Here is a 15,843-nt window from a genome sequence, read left to right on the forward strand (position 1 = left end):
TAATATATTTAATATAATATATTTTAATTTTTTTAAATTATAATTGTGAACTAACGAACAAGAAATTTAATCTACATATGCAAACGTCTACGTATTTATTTACGAAATATTATAGTCAACAAGTTAAAATAATCCCGTATCTTTAATACATGCTTAACACAAACTTTGTTAAAAAAAACAAGATTTCACAATTGAATAAATTATTTTTAATAAAATTATATATATTTAGAGATAATGTTTCAAATAAAGATTTTCTGGAAATTGTTAACATAAAATATGCTTCTTGGAGTAAAATATTGTTTAGAAATAAAAATGCCTGTTGAGCATAGCAAGATGAAATTTTATTGGATTATCTTAAATCTAAGTTTTGTAATTCAAGGTTTGCATCGCGTAAAACCTCGTAGTGAAGGCGGCAATTGTTTTCAGGAATTGCTCCCTGATTCCAATAAATGTACGTCAAATTCTGATATCTCGACCTTTCCTGCTCGCAGTATCGAAAGGTTTCTATTAAAATTATAAAACATTCATGTATCAGTCATAAATTATCGCTTCGCTTCCCACGTTTTCTTAGCAAGACTTAAATGTAAAATTTCCAGCTCGTGGAATCTCCTTTTTCCACAGGAGATATCGTATTTATGATAAGAAAACTGTTCTGACGTCACAAGATCCGCCTTCGTAGATGCTGATTGCGTCGCTATATTTGGTTCATTCGACGAGAAAGTGAACAGAGACAGTCACAAAACAAGTGAAAGTACAACGCAATGAAATCATTATAAATAAACTTTCCAACAAAATCCGCGTTTTACGATCAGTTGAAACACACTTCGGCTGTCAAATCTAAGATTATATAAGAATATGTTCAATTTTTATTGCTAAATTTAAATACTATTTAATTTACTTGTAATAAATTGAAATAAATCAAATTAATCAATATTTACAAATTAGAAAAATATTTTAAAATTTTATATTTTATAATTTTTTTCATATTATGCATACTTTTATATTAAGTTTTAACAGATTTTTGATAATTATAATTTACATATTATATTATTTAAAATGTTTGTGTACATAATTTTTAATTGTTGACATTGATAAGTTTGATCTACCGCAATTTAAATTTCGCTCTAAATACTTCATCAAAACCATACACGAGTAAAATAATATATTGTGGATTAAATTATTAAAGCTCTCTGCAGAAGCGGAAGTCGACGTGCGATCAAAGTATCAAGATTCTTATGACGCGTCTTAGAAGATAATAATACAAAGTTGTGTCACTTCCGCAAACGTTCCAAAGAACTTTGGAAGATTTTGCATTGCGATGTGTCACACGTCAAAAAATTCCTTTGCCTGAACGTATAGCGGCTCTGCGCAATGGAACAGAAGAGCATTATTCATCCATTTACGTAATTAGAATTATCCACATATAACGCAAAATCATTCAACAATCTTAATCGATGTTATTAAACCAGTCGCGATTAAATAGCCATGATATTAACGTGTTAATAACTGAAACTTCTGATCGAGGATCGGAAAACTACAATAATTTTATTTTTTGCCGCTTTTAATTATCCAGGAAACTGCAATTCAGACTGTTATCTTCTTAGGCAACGTTTATTAATATCTCGAGCCGTCTACAAATATTAACGTCATTTGTGACATGTTAGCAACATACCAGTTAGCTTATTGCTGCGTTGCTAATGTCACATTATTGATTAATTTACATGTACAATCGTTTAAAGCTTTATAAGGTGTTTTCTTATCCTATATGAACGTCATTGATCAGGTATTATAAATAGACATAACAAAGATTTTTGTCTTAATTATTGAAGCCTAGATTATACTTGTGTTAAAACATATAAAAAAATTTACGAAATATTATGCGATCTCAGAAGATGCAAAACAGTATATTTGTAAAAAGAGAGATAACTGAAATTTATCATCTTAAGTATACTAATTTTTTCAGAAAACTGAAAATCTTCTGTGTCAATGTGAAAATCAGAAATATATAAAAGATAGTAATTGACACTTAAATTATTCTTTTAATTAATTTCATTGCAGAATTTTTAATTTAGATAATGAAAATAATATAAGAAATAAAATAAAATATATTTACTTAGAATAATAGTATATTAACATTCTTACAAAGAAATGACAAGTTACTCACGACTAATAAATTTTTACAAAAAAAATTAAACAAAATGGAATACAATTGTTTTAAAAAAAATTTTTTAAATTTATAATTATTAATTTTCAAACCTTTTCACGCTTATTTGCGGTTGTGTTCGTTCGTTTGGACCAGTGTTAACGAGCGTTTGTGCGATTGTGCGCATCCACGCGCAACGCATAGGCGCAGCGAATGTGCATGTAGTTAGCTAAAGGCCGCGGTCGAACGCGTGTGCATCGTGCGCGCGTACTCGACGCCGCGCACGCTCTACACGTGTGCGCTTTCTCGCACACGTGCGTCGCACGCGTTCGTGGGTGTGTACGCGCGCGCGCTCGCAGATCGCTTGCTCTTTCCTTCTGTCAGCGAAGACTGGTGACCTTGGCCTCGTGACCATGAGCATCAGTTGATTCGTTATATTAGCGCGAGGGTACTATAGTATTTTATATTTCCTATATATATTCATATTCGTGAAATTTTCTCTATACATATGACGAAAGATGTTTCAAGATGAGGGAGATTTGTCCAAGTGGTTGGAAGGAACCTTTGAAAGCCCCTGTCAACTGAATTTCTCATTTATTAATTCATTAAGACATTTTACAAGAAAAGAATCTGTTAATGTATATAGAATAATTACGAAAGAATCGAAAAGTTATTAATTAATATTTTTTAAGGAATTTGATATTTTATATTTTTAATATGTCGATACTCTGTCTATGCTTCTCACATGAATATGTGAAATGCGAAAGGAAGGAATGATAAGAAAAAATGCAGTAAATTGCTGCTGCAATATGTAAATGATTTTCTTATAAAGTATAATTATATGAAAAAAATTATATTTACAAGCCTGCTTAAGATCAGCAACCATTAGAATCAAATCAGATATAATCGTGTATAATACATAATTTAACATGCTAGATTTCCCATCAGAAATCTCTTTCGAATCTATTCTAATATTAATAGAAAATCGCTTAATTCGCCCAAATTGTCAAATATTCTAAAAAAAGTCATATAAAAATATTCTAAAAAATGTCATATAAAAATATTAATTCGTATTAATTAGTTATACAATAATTATTCATGCATAAAATTTGCAAATTTGCATTTATAGAGAATTTCTCTGGTTTTGGTAATACTAATAATAAGTGTCTAGTAGCAACAGCGAAATGTGATGATTGAGAATAAAAAAACGATCCGTCATATATGTAGGTGGTGATTAGCATGATCGCAGGAATGTAATATCAGGCTGCACAAAAAAATTAGGATGAAACAGGTACAAACTAAGAGTGGCTCGAACGCTACTGCATGAGTCACACTCACGAGTCGTGACTCATGAGAAAATCGCCGGTGGAATCCGTGAAAACGTAAAACTAATCGCGCGCATCCGACATTATATGAATAATATGTACAAACTCTATAGGAAATTTTGATTGTAAACATATTTTTTCCCTCTTTTTTTATCTCTTTTTCTTGTAACGCTGCATACTGATAAACTGATATCGCCTATGCTGAACGAGTAATTCACTTATAATACATTGACAGCGATATATTTCAGATAAAAACAAGAAAATTTGCAGATTACTCGAGACATTAAAATGTTAGCGGAAAAACATGAAAAATGTGAAGAATTGTCTGCATATGCAAAAACTTTGTTATGATGTCACAATCAATTTTATTAAATAATAATAGAGTATACCGTTACACGGATTACTTTTTCGGTGCAAAGTCTTAGGTAATTGCCATTTAGATTTTATAACGGTTTATAATGGTTAAACGCGTTTTATCGAAAAAAATTGTTATTGAAGATTATAATAATTTGCTTTATATTTCATATAAATGTAATTGTATGAATATAAGTTGATTAATTTTAATTACACACTAAATGTGTGTGTATGCTCAGATATTTAAGCGACGCGCAAATATTGAATTTTATAACATGAATCATACATTTATACAATATTATCAATCATATTATTAATCATGCAGATAAATTTATACATATATTATCAATATGATTTATTAAATGATGAAACGAAATTCTCATCTTATGTTGATGCTTGATGCATATATTGATATTTGATATGCAAATTGCATCATGATAAAAGAAAAAAGCTAAATTAAGAATATGTAAATATTTTTACATTTTTTTAACTATATATATTGAAACTATTTTTATTATATTTATATGTTGCATTAAATATTTATATTAAATTTAGCGACTCTCTCTCTAACTAGTTTTTTTTTAAAATTGTATACATAATTAAAAAAAAAAAACTATATATACAATAGAAGTTGTATATATAATATAGACGTTGCCATACATAATATAGAAGAAAAAATTTAATTAGAGTTTAACGAGGATTATGCATTGTCTTTCCAAGATATTAAAGTTTTAATTTAATTTCACTTATTGTTAATAAAGATGCTTTGTGTGAAAATTAAAGTTTAATAGAGGATAGCTTAATAAATGGCGAGGATTCTTTCGGAATTGTTGGATCATCGTATAAAGTATTTATTTTAGCGCTTGGTGTGGCATCATCTGTTGTTTTAATATTTTATTATTTTGCTTATATTTTTTTGAATTTATGTTTTAATAACACAAAATAAAGAAAGAATAGGGAAAGAGAAAAAATGTATTGCTTTATATGATTATTGCAAATACTAACAGAAAGATTCACAGCAACATTTTGCCTAAAAATTTTTTATGCGTTTCCATAAAGCAATAAACGTTTATTCATAATAAATTATTTTTTTATTTATTTATAAAATAGTTAAATAATAAATAATTTGAATTCTGGACCTATGAATGCTTTATGTTGTCAATGGAGACATCTGGAGAACAGATGATTAACCCGTTTGTACACCTACGCAGAAATAGTGAGTCAGATCCTATGCCAGAAGGCACGCATATTAACATAAATAAGAGACGTTTGTATATTTCTGTATGTGTGTATTTGTATGGAAGTTACGTTATAGTAAACTCCTTTACCGATTGACAGATTCTCTTCTATCGACTACAGAAAAAATACGATGCAGCATGAAATTGCGTCGTGAAGAATATGTACATTGTACATACATGAGAATACAAAGTATATACATTGATAGCTTGGTGTTAGAATCATTATCTTTTACGGCGACACGACAATTCGTAATAAATCATGCAGTGCATACTGATAAGCAATTTTAAAAACGCAATATTGATATTACACAGTTACACAAAAGAATTGTAACACAAATTGCATCACTGAGTTACAAATACGAGTTCACTCAAAAGTGATAACAAGCAATCAGACATTGATAATATTCTGTAATTAATTCGAAAGACCATTAGAGCTATATATCGTAAGAATGATAAAAGTAAAATATATATTTATAACATAAAGAAGATATACAAGATATAGAAGATGTGTATAATATCGTATTTTTGCAATTACGTTCAATATTCTAAATTAATTTAAATAATCATTTCAGGAAGTAAAATCGATTCGGTCGATGCTTCAAAAAAATCGCTATAATTAATTTTGCACTTATTTATTAGTAATTTCTTAATAATAATTTTTTAATTGTAGAGTTCAATGTTATATAATTATTAAAATAGAAGGTAGATGACTTGAGTGCATAAGAAAATTATTCTAATTAGAGAATTTTTGACAAAAGATATTAAATTAATCTCAGAAATTTGACTGATGTTGTTGTCGACACAACAAACGAAGATATTGATTCTTACCTTCTTCTAAAATGACTTATATACTAAATGATGTTCTATCTGAATTGATGTAAATAAATAAATGCACAAAAATAGAAATATTACACACTATCCACTAGAAAGAAGAAAAGGGATGAACGCGAGTAGAGACGTCCTGTGCTTACGGCGCCAACACGACGGACTAACTGCATGACATTGCTTCGGGTCGGGCACGACTTATCGATTTTATTCTTGGTGTAGACCTCCGGAAGAATTTGTCCCAATTATCGTTACAGTGCTATCTATTATCGCAATTACTTGTTTAATTCGAATTAAAGAATATCTATTTTTTTTTAATAAAAAACGCGCTAACGAAACGAAAAAAACGAAACTAAATATTATGTAAGAAAATATATACGTCGATAAAGATTTATTTCTCATATAATTGTTGGAAAGTATTATGTACCAATTTGCCAGAAATGCAAGATCGAAGAAAACGTAGGAGGAGTCATTCCGCTCTAGATGATTTTTCTTACGTATAAATATCGAACAAATACAATTAAAATTTTCCGTTGATGTTTCTCTATACTTTTAAATTGATATTACGTTTGTTATGACTTTCTGAGAAGCTATTCGTTTTGTACCTTTAAATATGTCTTAATTGGTCAACATATATCTAGTTCATGTGTTTTTATTCGCCCACACAATATAGTATTAATATATAGTATCAATTAGTAATATCAGAGAAGGTTTCTAGAGAAAGAATTTTCTTTTCGTCATGTATTAAAAATGGACGATATAAAAACAGAAGTAGTTTTAGATAAAAATGCGCACATATATATTTCTTTATGAATTTCGATTTATATGTCATTTCTGACGTAAAACGGAACGTGAATGAGTGAGAAACATTATTTTTACGTGATAATTTTATTATAATATTTTTTGGCTATCACATATTGCATTTAAAACTAAAATTATATATATACATATATTGGTAGGATTATATTATTTTCTGATAATTATTTCCCCTGATTATTTTTACTTCCTGGATAATCTAATACTTTCTTTATACAAGTTTCCTCGCAATTAATCGTCTCAATTTTTTGAATTGTTATGTTTTTGATATACTCTCGATGTATACAACGTATATAAATGTACACATATCACAATACGCAACAAATTTATGAAAATAATTACTGATAAATCATACAAAAAAATTTGATTTTTAACATGTTAGAGATATGAAAATATAAACACACATTGCAAGAAATAATTTTCTTAAGGTCAACATCAGCATGATAAAGCGATACTTGTGATTACGCAAATAAATGGAAACATCCTGAATAATTAAAAGTTGATTTACGATTAGATACGCATATTGAATAAAATAAACTTCTTTTCTTTGTCATTATTAGCAAAATCGCATAAAATTATCGAGTAATTTCTATACTATTCGAGATAGTTTATAGATATTCTGTATAAAGTATATTTTATATTTTCAAAAATATAATAATGAAACAAATTGTGTCGATAATAAGAGTTTTATAAATGATAAAATAAATTAATTTTATATATATCATATCTCTTTTGTATTAGACTAATGTTGCATTATCTTCTGTGTGATTTTGATTTATATTCAATTGTAGATATATTCCTTGACATGCCATGCAATTATTAAATGGTATTTAGGTCGTTCACATGAGACATTTATATTGTCACAATTGAATTCATTTAACATCACTATAAGGTTAATGAATGGCTGCTTTGTACGTGATATCATCTGTGTATCAAAGTCGAAACTAATCGAAAATAAATTTGCTCTTATATAAATCATTAATAAATTTCGAATTTTAAACTACATCTTAAATTTAAATAAAAGCTACCAAGTTTCTAGAAAAACAACAATTTATATTTTTAAGCCTTTTTTATATCTAAATTTTAGAAGTAGCTCTTTTCTATTTTGTTTATATATATAATTAAAAGAAATTAAATCTTTAGCAAATTAAGAAAGCCCCATTTCATTAGTTCCTTATTCAACTGCATTTATTATATTATGTAAATGCTTAAAAAATTGCTTAATATTTAAAAAAATAATATCACACTTTAATTATATATAACTTAGTTATAAAACTTGACTTATTACTTAGTTAGAAAAATTGCAATAATGAATATGAGCATAGATTGGTTTTGATGATCAAGTCGTCAAGTAGTCGTAAGTGTAAAATCAATCACGTGCCAGATCAAATCGATGTCAACTATATATAATTCTTACAATTAGAAACATATATAAATATACAGCACATTTAATTAAAATTCCATAAAATCTTACTTTTTCCTGTATCTCGATCGGATTAGCGTTCCTTGGTACCAAGATTAGTCAAACTACCATAGATCGGAATCTCTTGCACGCAGCTTGAAATCTTCCACGGCGATATGCACAGACAGGAAGCAACCCGACGAACGTGAACGTACTGCGACTTCGCGGCGCGACTCGCGATGTTCCTCACGCAGCTGGGTATCTCCTCAAGGACGGAGTAACGGTGTCACCGGCGCGAACGGCACCGCGGCGTACGATGGATCCACGAGGTGCCTTTTTCACCTTGACCGGTGGACCACGCGGTGATCTTTTCCCTAGGGAGCACTTGCGACGAAAAACCGATACGAGGGCAAAACTTTTTTTTTCGCGAAAGCGCGAGACCCGGAAGTAGCCTAGTGTTGGACTAGGAAGCTCGTGAGTAGCGAACGGAATGATCGTGGCGTAGAATGTACTACCGTGGCGAGAGAGGCCGTGGAGAACAACGCGGTTGAATATATCGGTCTAGCGGTTTGTCGGTATTGGTATGAGCATGTGTAGGTGCCTCCTCCGCGTAATACATAAATATGCGTCTTTAATGTGTGATCGCGTGGTGGGGCCTTCGCACGTGTTCTGTCTCTCTCTGTATTTCTTCTTCTTTCTCTATCTTCCTTCTTCTGAACAAACTTTATATATACATGGAAAGTAGCGTGCAGCGTATGCATGAAACCCACCCACGCAATATATACATACGCGCACGAGATCGTAAAGCGAGGAATGGAGACAGTGAACACGCCAAATTTCTGAATGATAATAAAGTAATATAAATATTTAAATTCGGCTTTTATTTTTATCACAATAATTTTGCTAGAAAACAGACGTTGCGTATAAATTATAGAAGTATGCAACTTATTGTTAGATTGTAAACGTCTAAACATTGCAGATGCTAAATCTCTAAAATGAAGAAATTTGTTATTTAATAACTAAATGAAATAATTTAATTAATAACTAAATGTTTTCTATTTTAATATATTTTAATTTTATGTGATTAAAAATTTATTTAATCCGAATAAACTTCAAGACATTAATAAAAAGATTACATTTTCGCAATTATAGTTTTTTACTGATGAAATATTGTTTATAAAAGCATTTTTTAGAATATCTTTTTCTGCATGTGTAAAAAATGCTATATAATAATGATAATACTATATTTTATTTTAATATCTTAATGAATGCAATCCACATGCAAATAGTACAACAGAGTTGCATAGGAGATGGAAGTTATACCAAGACTTACGTAATAATTGCTAATCAGAATTTACTAACCGCTCTAAAAACATCTATTAACAAAACCGGTTTATGTGCACATAAACTTCCTTATATATATAGTTAGAAACTGTAGAAAAGTTGTGAATTGTTATATCATCTCTATAACATTCAAGATCATCAAAGATCTATATCAGATTAAATTTCCAATGTTTTTTTTTAGTAGATTTAAAATAAAAAAATAATTTTTATTATAAAAAACTTAAATATTTAATTGAATTAATTAATTAAATATAATAATACTATTTAAAGCCAATCGATAAAATATTTAATATTTTTAACAAGCAAAAATTATATTAAATTTAACTACATATTTAAATGTTATTCTCTTTTGTGTTTAATCAAACATGTTACACTTAAAAACTGTTATTATATCTAAAAATTAAATTTCTCAGCAATTAACTATTTGTGGCAGCAATTAACTATTAACTATGTGTTATTACAATCCGTTAATTATTTTCAATTTATAAATATTTAGAAAAAAAAAACTACACGCGCAAACATAAAATCGGTTTGTACAGATACTTATATGAGATATTCCACATATAATTTTTTTCAATTGTTATAAAAATCAATAGCACATTAATTCACTGTACAAAAACATCACAAAAGAAAGAATTCTTATGGTCAATTTAAATTTAAAAATCTGGGAATTTATTTCTAGATAGTCGCTGCTTTTATACATACCTAGATCTAAAATTAAACTAGCACACTTTGAGTCAAACCTACCGATCGTATACTTGGCGTGTTTATTACGAAACGTAAGTAGTACCAAATTAGTTTAGAAAACGCAATAAAATTCTAAAACATAGCTTGTTACTCAATTTGACAAACCAGAAATGTAGGGCATACTTTTTTCATGAGTATATATAATTACATAAATATAATAATACTTTAATAATATAATAACTTCATATATAACTAAATAAATAATTATACAATATTAATTATGTAATGATTATATAAATAAGAAATTTTTTGTTAGGAACAAGAGATAATAAAAAATTTATTTGAGAATATATAACTATCTTGTCTAATCTATTGCATTTTTCTTATATATATATTTTATTTTCGTTTAAATTTATATAGTAGTACTCATGCGACAATAGTCTGAATTTTAAATTAAGGCATAGAGTAAAATAGAAATTGACCATTCTATGCCGCAAATGCTATGTATTGTTCTGTATTGTTCGTGAAGGCATAGACTCTTAAAGTAAATACAATGAATCGCCTAGAGGCCTTCGAAATGTGGTTTCTTAAGAGAATGCTTCGAATTTCTTAGATAGAAAAAGGGATTAACAGGGAAGTCTTATAGAAAGCAAACGCACAAAGCTTCTTCTCATAGTCAAGCGAAGGAAGTTAAACTACTTTGGATACATATTGAGAGGAGATAAATGCCAGCTCCCACAGTTGATAATGAAAGATTGAGGGAATATCCACGAGTGAACCGGGTTTAAAAAGACAGACTAACTTTTTAGGATGGTGGAGAATAGATTCGCATTCGCGCTAGTGATCACTAAAATCGGGGAGATCAGGTACGACACGTGAATAAAGAAGAAGTACTTATATTTACAAATGTAAAATTAGTCTGCGTAGTTATGCGTAGTCATTAATTATTGCGAAAAAATTATTAGTAAAACTGTATTGATCAGATAAATGAGATCAGTACATTCCTGACAAACCTATAATTTTTTTCGCTTGATTGATTTTTCTAGATAATTCTGTTGATATGATACAACATTAGTTATACAATTGTATTTTTGCATGACGTTTTCTATTTTGAATTAAATGGAAATCTACAGAATACAATATTTTATAGGCGTTTTTCTTGAACAATATTGCTGTGCGAGACTGGGGCTTACCTAGCAATTTAATCTAGAAAATCCCATTTGATCTTTGATTGTTGAGATAAACAGAAATAGAAATAGAAATTAATTACGCATGTTTTTCACGTGATCTTATCAGCAATATTGCATCATTAAATCAAACAGTTATTTAATATTAAATTGTGCAATCTTCGATTAATTTCCATATTAATGATTACTTCGATAGAAAAATCAGATGCTGATTAGATATGCTATATGTTTTTATTTGAAATGCAGTAATCAGTGCTTGAATCCTTTATTTTTAGAATAATACAAAATAGAAATAATGTGATTTAAAATTATATTAATAATATCACTGTACTGTATCAATCTCTGCGTTAAACCAATAAGCTATTATTGACGTTAAAGTTTAAATATAATTTTATCATCAAACTTTAGTTAGTCTTTTATTATGTAATAGTTTTAATGAGATCACAATTCATTGTTCGATGCTTACTTCGATTATGAAGACATGCAAATTTTCAAATAATGATAAAAAAATCTTATTTTTAGTACGAAAAAAATTTTATTTATTTTATAAAAATTATTAAAATTTATTTATATATGTTTAAAAAAATTTTATCTAGCCATTATTAATCATTTGCAATAAAAAGTATATAAAATGTACATTTTTCTCAAAGTTGTTAACAAAGTAAAAATTTAAACTATGCGAATTGTGTCGTAAAAATTATATTTATCGAATCTCTTTTCCTTAATTATCTTGATCGCAGTCACACGCGTAGTATAGGTCCGAACCTGTTGATCATTATCGGAAAATGCACGCGCTGCGTATGAATAATTTATTTAGAACTTCAGAACCTAGTGAGCTATTGCCTTATTCGTCAGAAGGCAGTTAGTTTTGGTTCGTTCAGCTTCGTCACTTCGTAGAAAAGCTACGAGGTCGTCTCGTAACTCGATCCCGGGAAGCGATTCCTATGAATTTTCATGATTTGCTAGAATAGACGGCAGTTTACGCGGAACCAGTCCACATTTTCCGCGAGTTTAGTCTCGCACACAGCGCGCGCGGGAAATATCCTATGGGAAATACACCTTGCCCCAGAAAAAAATGAGCAACATTATTCTATATGTACATACTGTTTTCTCTCTCTTTGCATATGCATTATGCAATGCATATGCAATATGTAATAACTGTATTACATGTCAAAATATACATATACATATATACACAGCACATACCCAATAAGCGTATTAATAATCGTTATATTGCTGTGTAGTGTGTATGTTATAATATCTAGTATATGATATAATCTTATGAATAAAATAAATAAATAGGTATATTAAAATATACATGAACAAATATGGTGATGTTTTTCTAGTATAGTAACTTTTTTGTGTGCTCAACATATTAACATAAGCATATAATATTTGATATTACAATTAGAATATTGATAGATATGCAATTTCCTTAAATGCATCAAGTGGTATTATATTTTGTTTCTTTATTCACATATACATTTTTAATTTTTCAAATTTTTTAAGAATACAATTTATAAATTTTGCTCTATCATAAAATATATAACATTGCATCTGGCTGCTATTCTATATGTCAAGTTCTCAGTGACTTTGACGTCGTCATGGGACGATCGATAATATGCTTTTCGAAGAGTACTGTAGAGAATATATCGGTGTTCGTGTATGGTATAAATGGTATAAACCAATGGTAGAACCAGTATTCAACGACGCCACGCCTCAACAGCCTCAGAGAGATCAGTACCTGAACCAAGAAGATGTTGCCAAAGCAGATAAATAATTGTCCTAACAGTCCAGGCCGCTGTCAATACTAATCGTGTCAATATTATAACTACCGCATTTGAATGGTTTAAATGGAATTGTCAAGGAAGTGAGATATTTAAATACTGTAACGGACAAAAACAATACAACATGTAGATTTATTTTCGGGAGAAATATGTACAATGCCTATCAATCTCTAGCGAAGTTTAAAATTAAAAAGAAACTATAGCGCAAATTAATTATTTAAACCAAGATATTCTGGAAGGAAAGACCATACTTCTCCGACGAGCGGAGCGTGCTGCAGAAAATGTGCAACGGGTAGCCATTATTGTTGCAACATCGGAGCAAGATGGTGGACTGCATAGCAGAGCAAAGAAATTAAGAAAATAGGCGAATGATTAAGAAAGATTGACAAGGAAAGGGCTACAAACTGCGAAGGACAAAATTGTAAAGAGAATTACTTAAAATATTTATTATAATAATCTCTGGAATTATAAATTGCAGAACTATAATTATCGAAGATTAAATCTCGTAGCATATTTTGTTTGGTGCGCCATAAGCTTTATTGTGCAATAATAATGCGCAGATTTTGTAATGTTGCAATCAGCATGGTAAGCATTGATTAGTGTTAACAAAGCGATACTATTCTCTTCAGTGAAATCGTTTAAGGTCTCGTGTTGCTCGATTCATAATCGCTGACTCGAAGATTTCAATGTTTCTGGATACAAGTTTATATTTCTTCTGACCAAAGTAATAAAACATGAAATATCGAACATGTTTATATCATATCATACATTTATTCTCAAATAAAAATTCTTTAGCCTAAATATGTGTTTTTAGTAAAAACAAGATAAATATGTTATACTAAAGTAATTTCATATATTTAATTATGTGTAGAATTATTAACTTGTAAAAGTATAAACTATTATGTGCATGTAGTAAAATTAACTTTTAAGAGAAAAAGTAATTAATTTCACATTTGAGAAATAAAAATTAAAAAATTGAAATTAAATATACATTATTTTCGATTTTATTATTGTATGGCAATATTTCTAGTTGTATTTTTTCGATATATAATAAGCTAACCAACTACTTATACATAGTCATACTTTCAAGTGCATTTATGCGACTTTGATTATCACAAAAAATGATATAAAGAGTGGTACCAAAATGGCGGTTGAAGCAAATCATCGCTTATGATTAACACGGACTAACCCGACGGGTTTGCGTGGAATCTGCGGTATGATCTAGCGGTTGTCAGGCGTTTCGCCGAGAACCAGCCGTCTTTCTAGTTCGATACGGAAACATTTGATGTCTGGACCAGCAACATCTTGAAACACACGCACAACAGAGTCTGAGAAAGAAAGTACCAACTACCGGTAGGGTCGATGTCCGGCGAAGGCCGCTAACGATCTTTTCCAAGAAGTTGTCACAACTTGCCGCTCTTCTGGTATCGGGCCGTGTTCACAATTAACAGTAAACTTTGTAATATAATTATTTATGCTCGAAAAAAAGATATAGAGAGATTAATCCTACTGATCGCCCAGCAGTAAATTTTTCAGAATTTTTTTTCGACAGTATAAAGTTTTTTTTATATAATTTTTAAGTTTCTTGTTACACATGAACAAATGTCATATTTTTGTTTGATCCTAAATTTATTCTTTCATCGATATATCAGTTGCCTCATCGATATATCAGTTATCTCATATTAAAAGAAGATATTGATTACAGATGACATTGTGCTATAGATGTTTATACACATAGACGAAGAGTTCACACAAACCAAAAAGTTGTACTTCTCTTATAGCTAAATTTCGTTGCAGTACCTAATATAAATTAGGCTCGTGCACTTGCCTCAATTCTCTTCACTTTCATCAATTCACTTGTTTTCATTTGTCATTATCTTCCTATTAGATGCGTATAGCAAAAATTTAGTACAAGGGATAGCTTTCCATATCAGAAAACTTTATCAGTTAGTTGATATCGTATACAAGAGATAGTTATGTATTACTTTCTTATAAAAAATATCACCAGATTAGAGATAGAAAAAAACTTTGTACTTTTCGTATTTTTTGTTCAATAAAAAAAATTTGACTTAACGATGAACATCGAAGAAATCTCGTACATTAAACATAATAGATCGTCTATCGTGTCTATCATATTTAAGCTGAGGCGTGAATGGTGTGTTATCTACGTCACTTAATTAATTAGAAGAATTAATTAGCATTATCAAGTAGCGTAATTAATATGCACAAGCGAGGCGTCTTCCTCCGGATGTTGATGCACGAAGATGTGATTTTTGGCATCGCCGCACCTTCTTCGACCACCTACGGTGATCGCATCGAATTAATGAGACATCAAACATTACATATCGTAATGCACAATATTAAGAGTCGTTTTTACTGATCAGTGTTGAGTGACATTCTTCAACAGTCTCTCATTCAGTTTCTAAAAATGTATCAATTATTATTTTGACATAGTACAAAAGAACATTTACGCAATGATGCGTACGTGAGACTCCGTCTGATGCCATAGACATGGTATTGCATTCACGATTTACGATGGTTCTCAATGACATTCCATTTAATCTATTCATTCAGCATTCTGTGACAGTTCACTTTATTTGATTTTTATTCATCGATGCAAGCTTTTCTTGTTAAAGCTAAATATAAAATATTAAATACAATAAAATATTGCATAATTTTTTTAATTATCAAAATGTGCGCTATTATTTTGAAAATTATTTATGCATTAAAAATAT

At 29.4% G+C, this 15,843-nt stretch overlaps 1 protein-coding gene across 1 annotated transcript in view; it reads left to right on the plus strand.

Moving 5' to 3' along the window:
- Positions 1–15,843, plus strand: part of LOC145944651 (uncharacterized) — a 250,870-nt gene that overhangs the window by 102,356 nt on the left and 132,671 nt on the right. The gene's annotated exons all lie outside the window — the stretch shown is intronic.

Source organism: Prenolepis imparis, unplaced genomic scaffold, assembly GCF_030444845.1.
Source record: "Prenolepis imparis isolate NDT839.2.m4 unplaced genomic scaffold, iyPreImpa1.0 SCAF_1, whole genome shotgun sequence".
In the NCBI taxonomy this organism is placed as follows: Eukaryota; Metazoa; Arthropoda; class Insecta; order Hymenoptera; family Formicidae; genus Prenolepis; species Prenolepis imparis.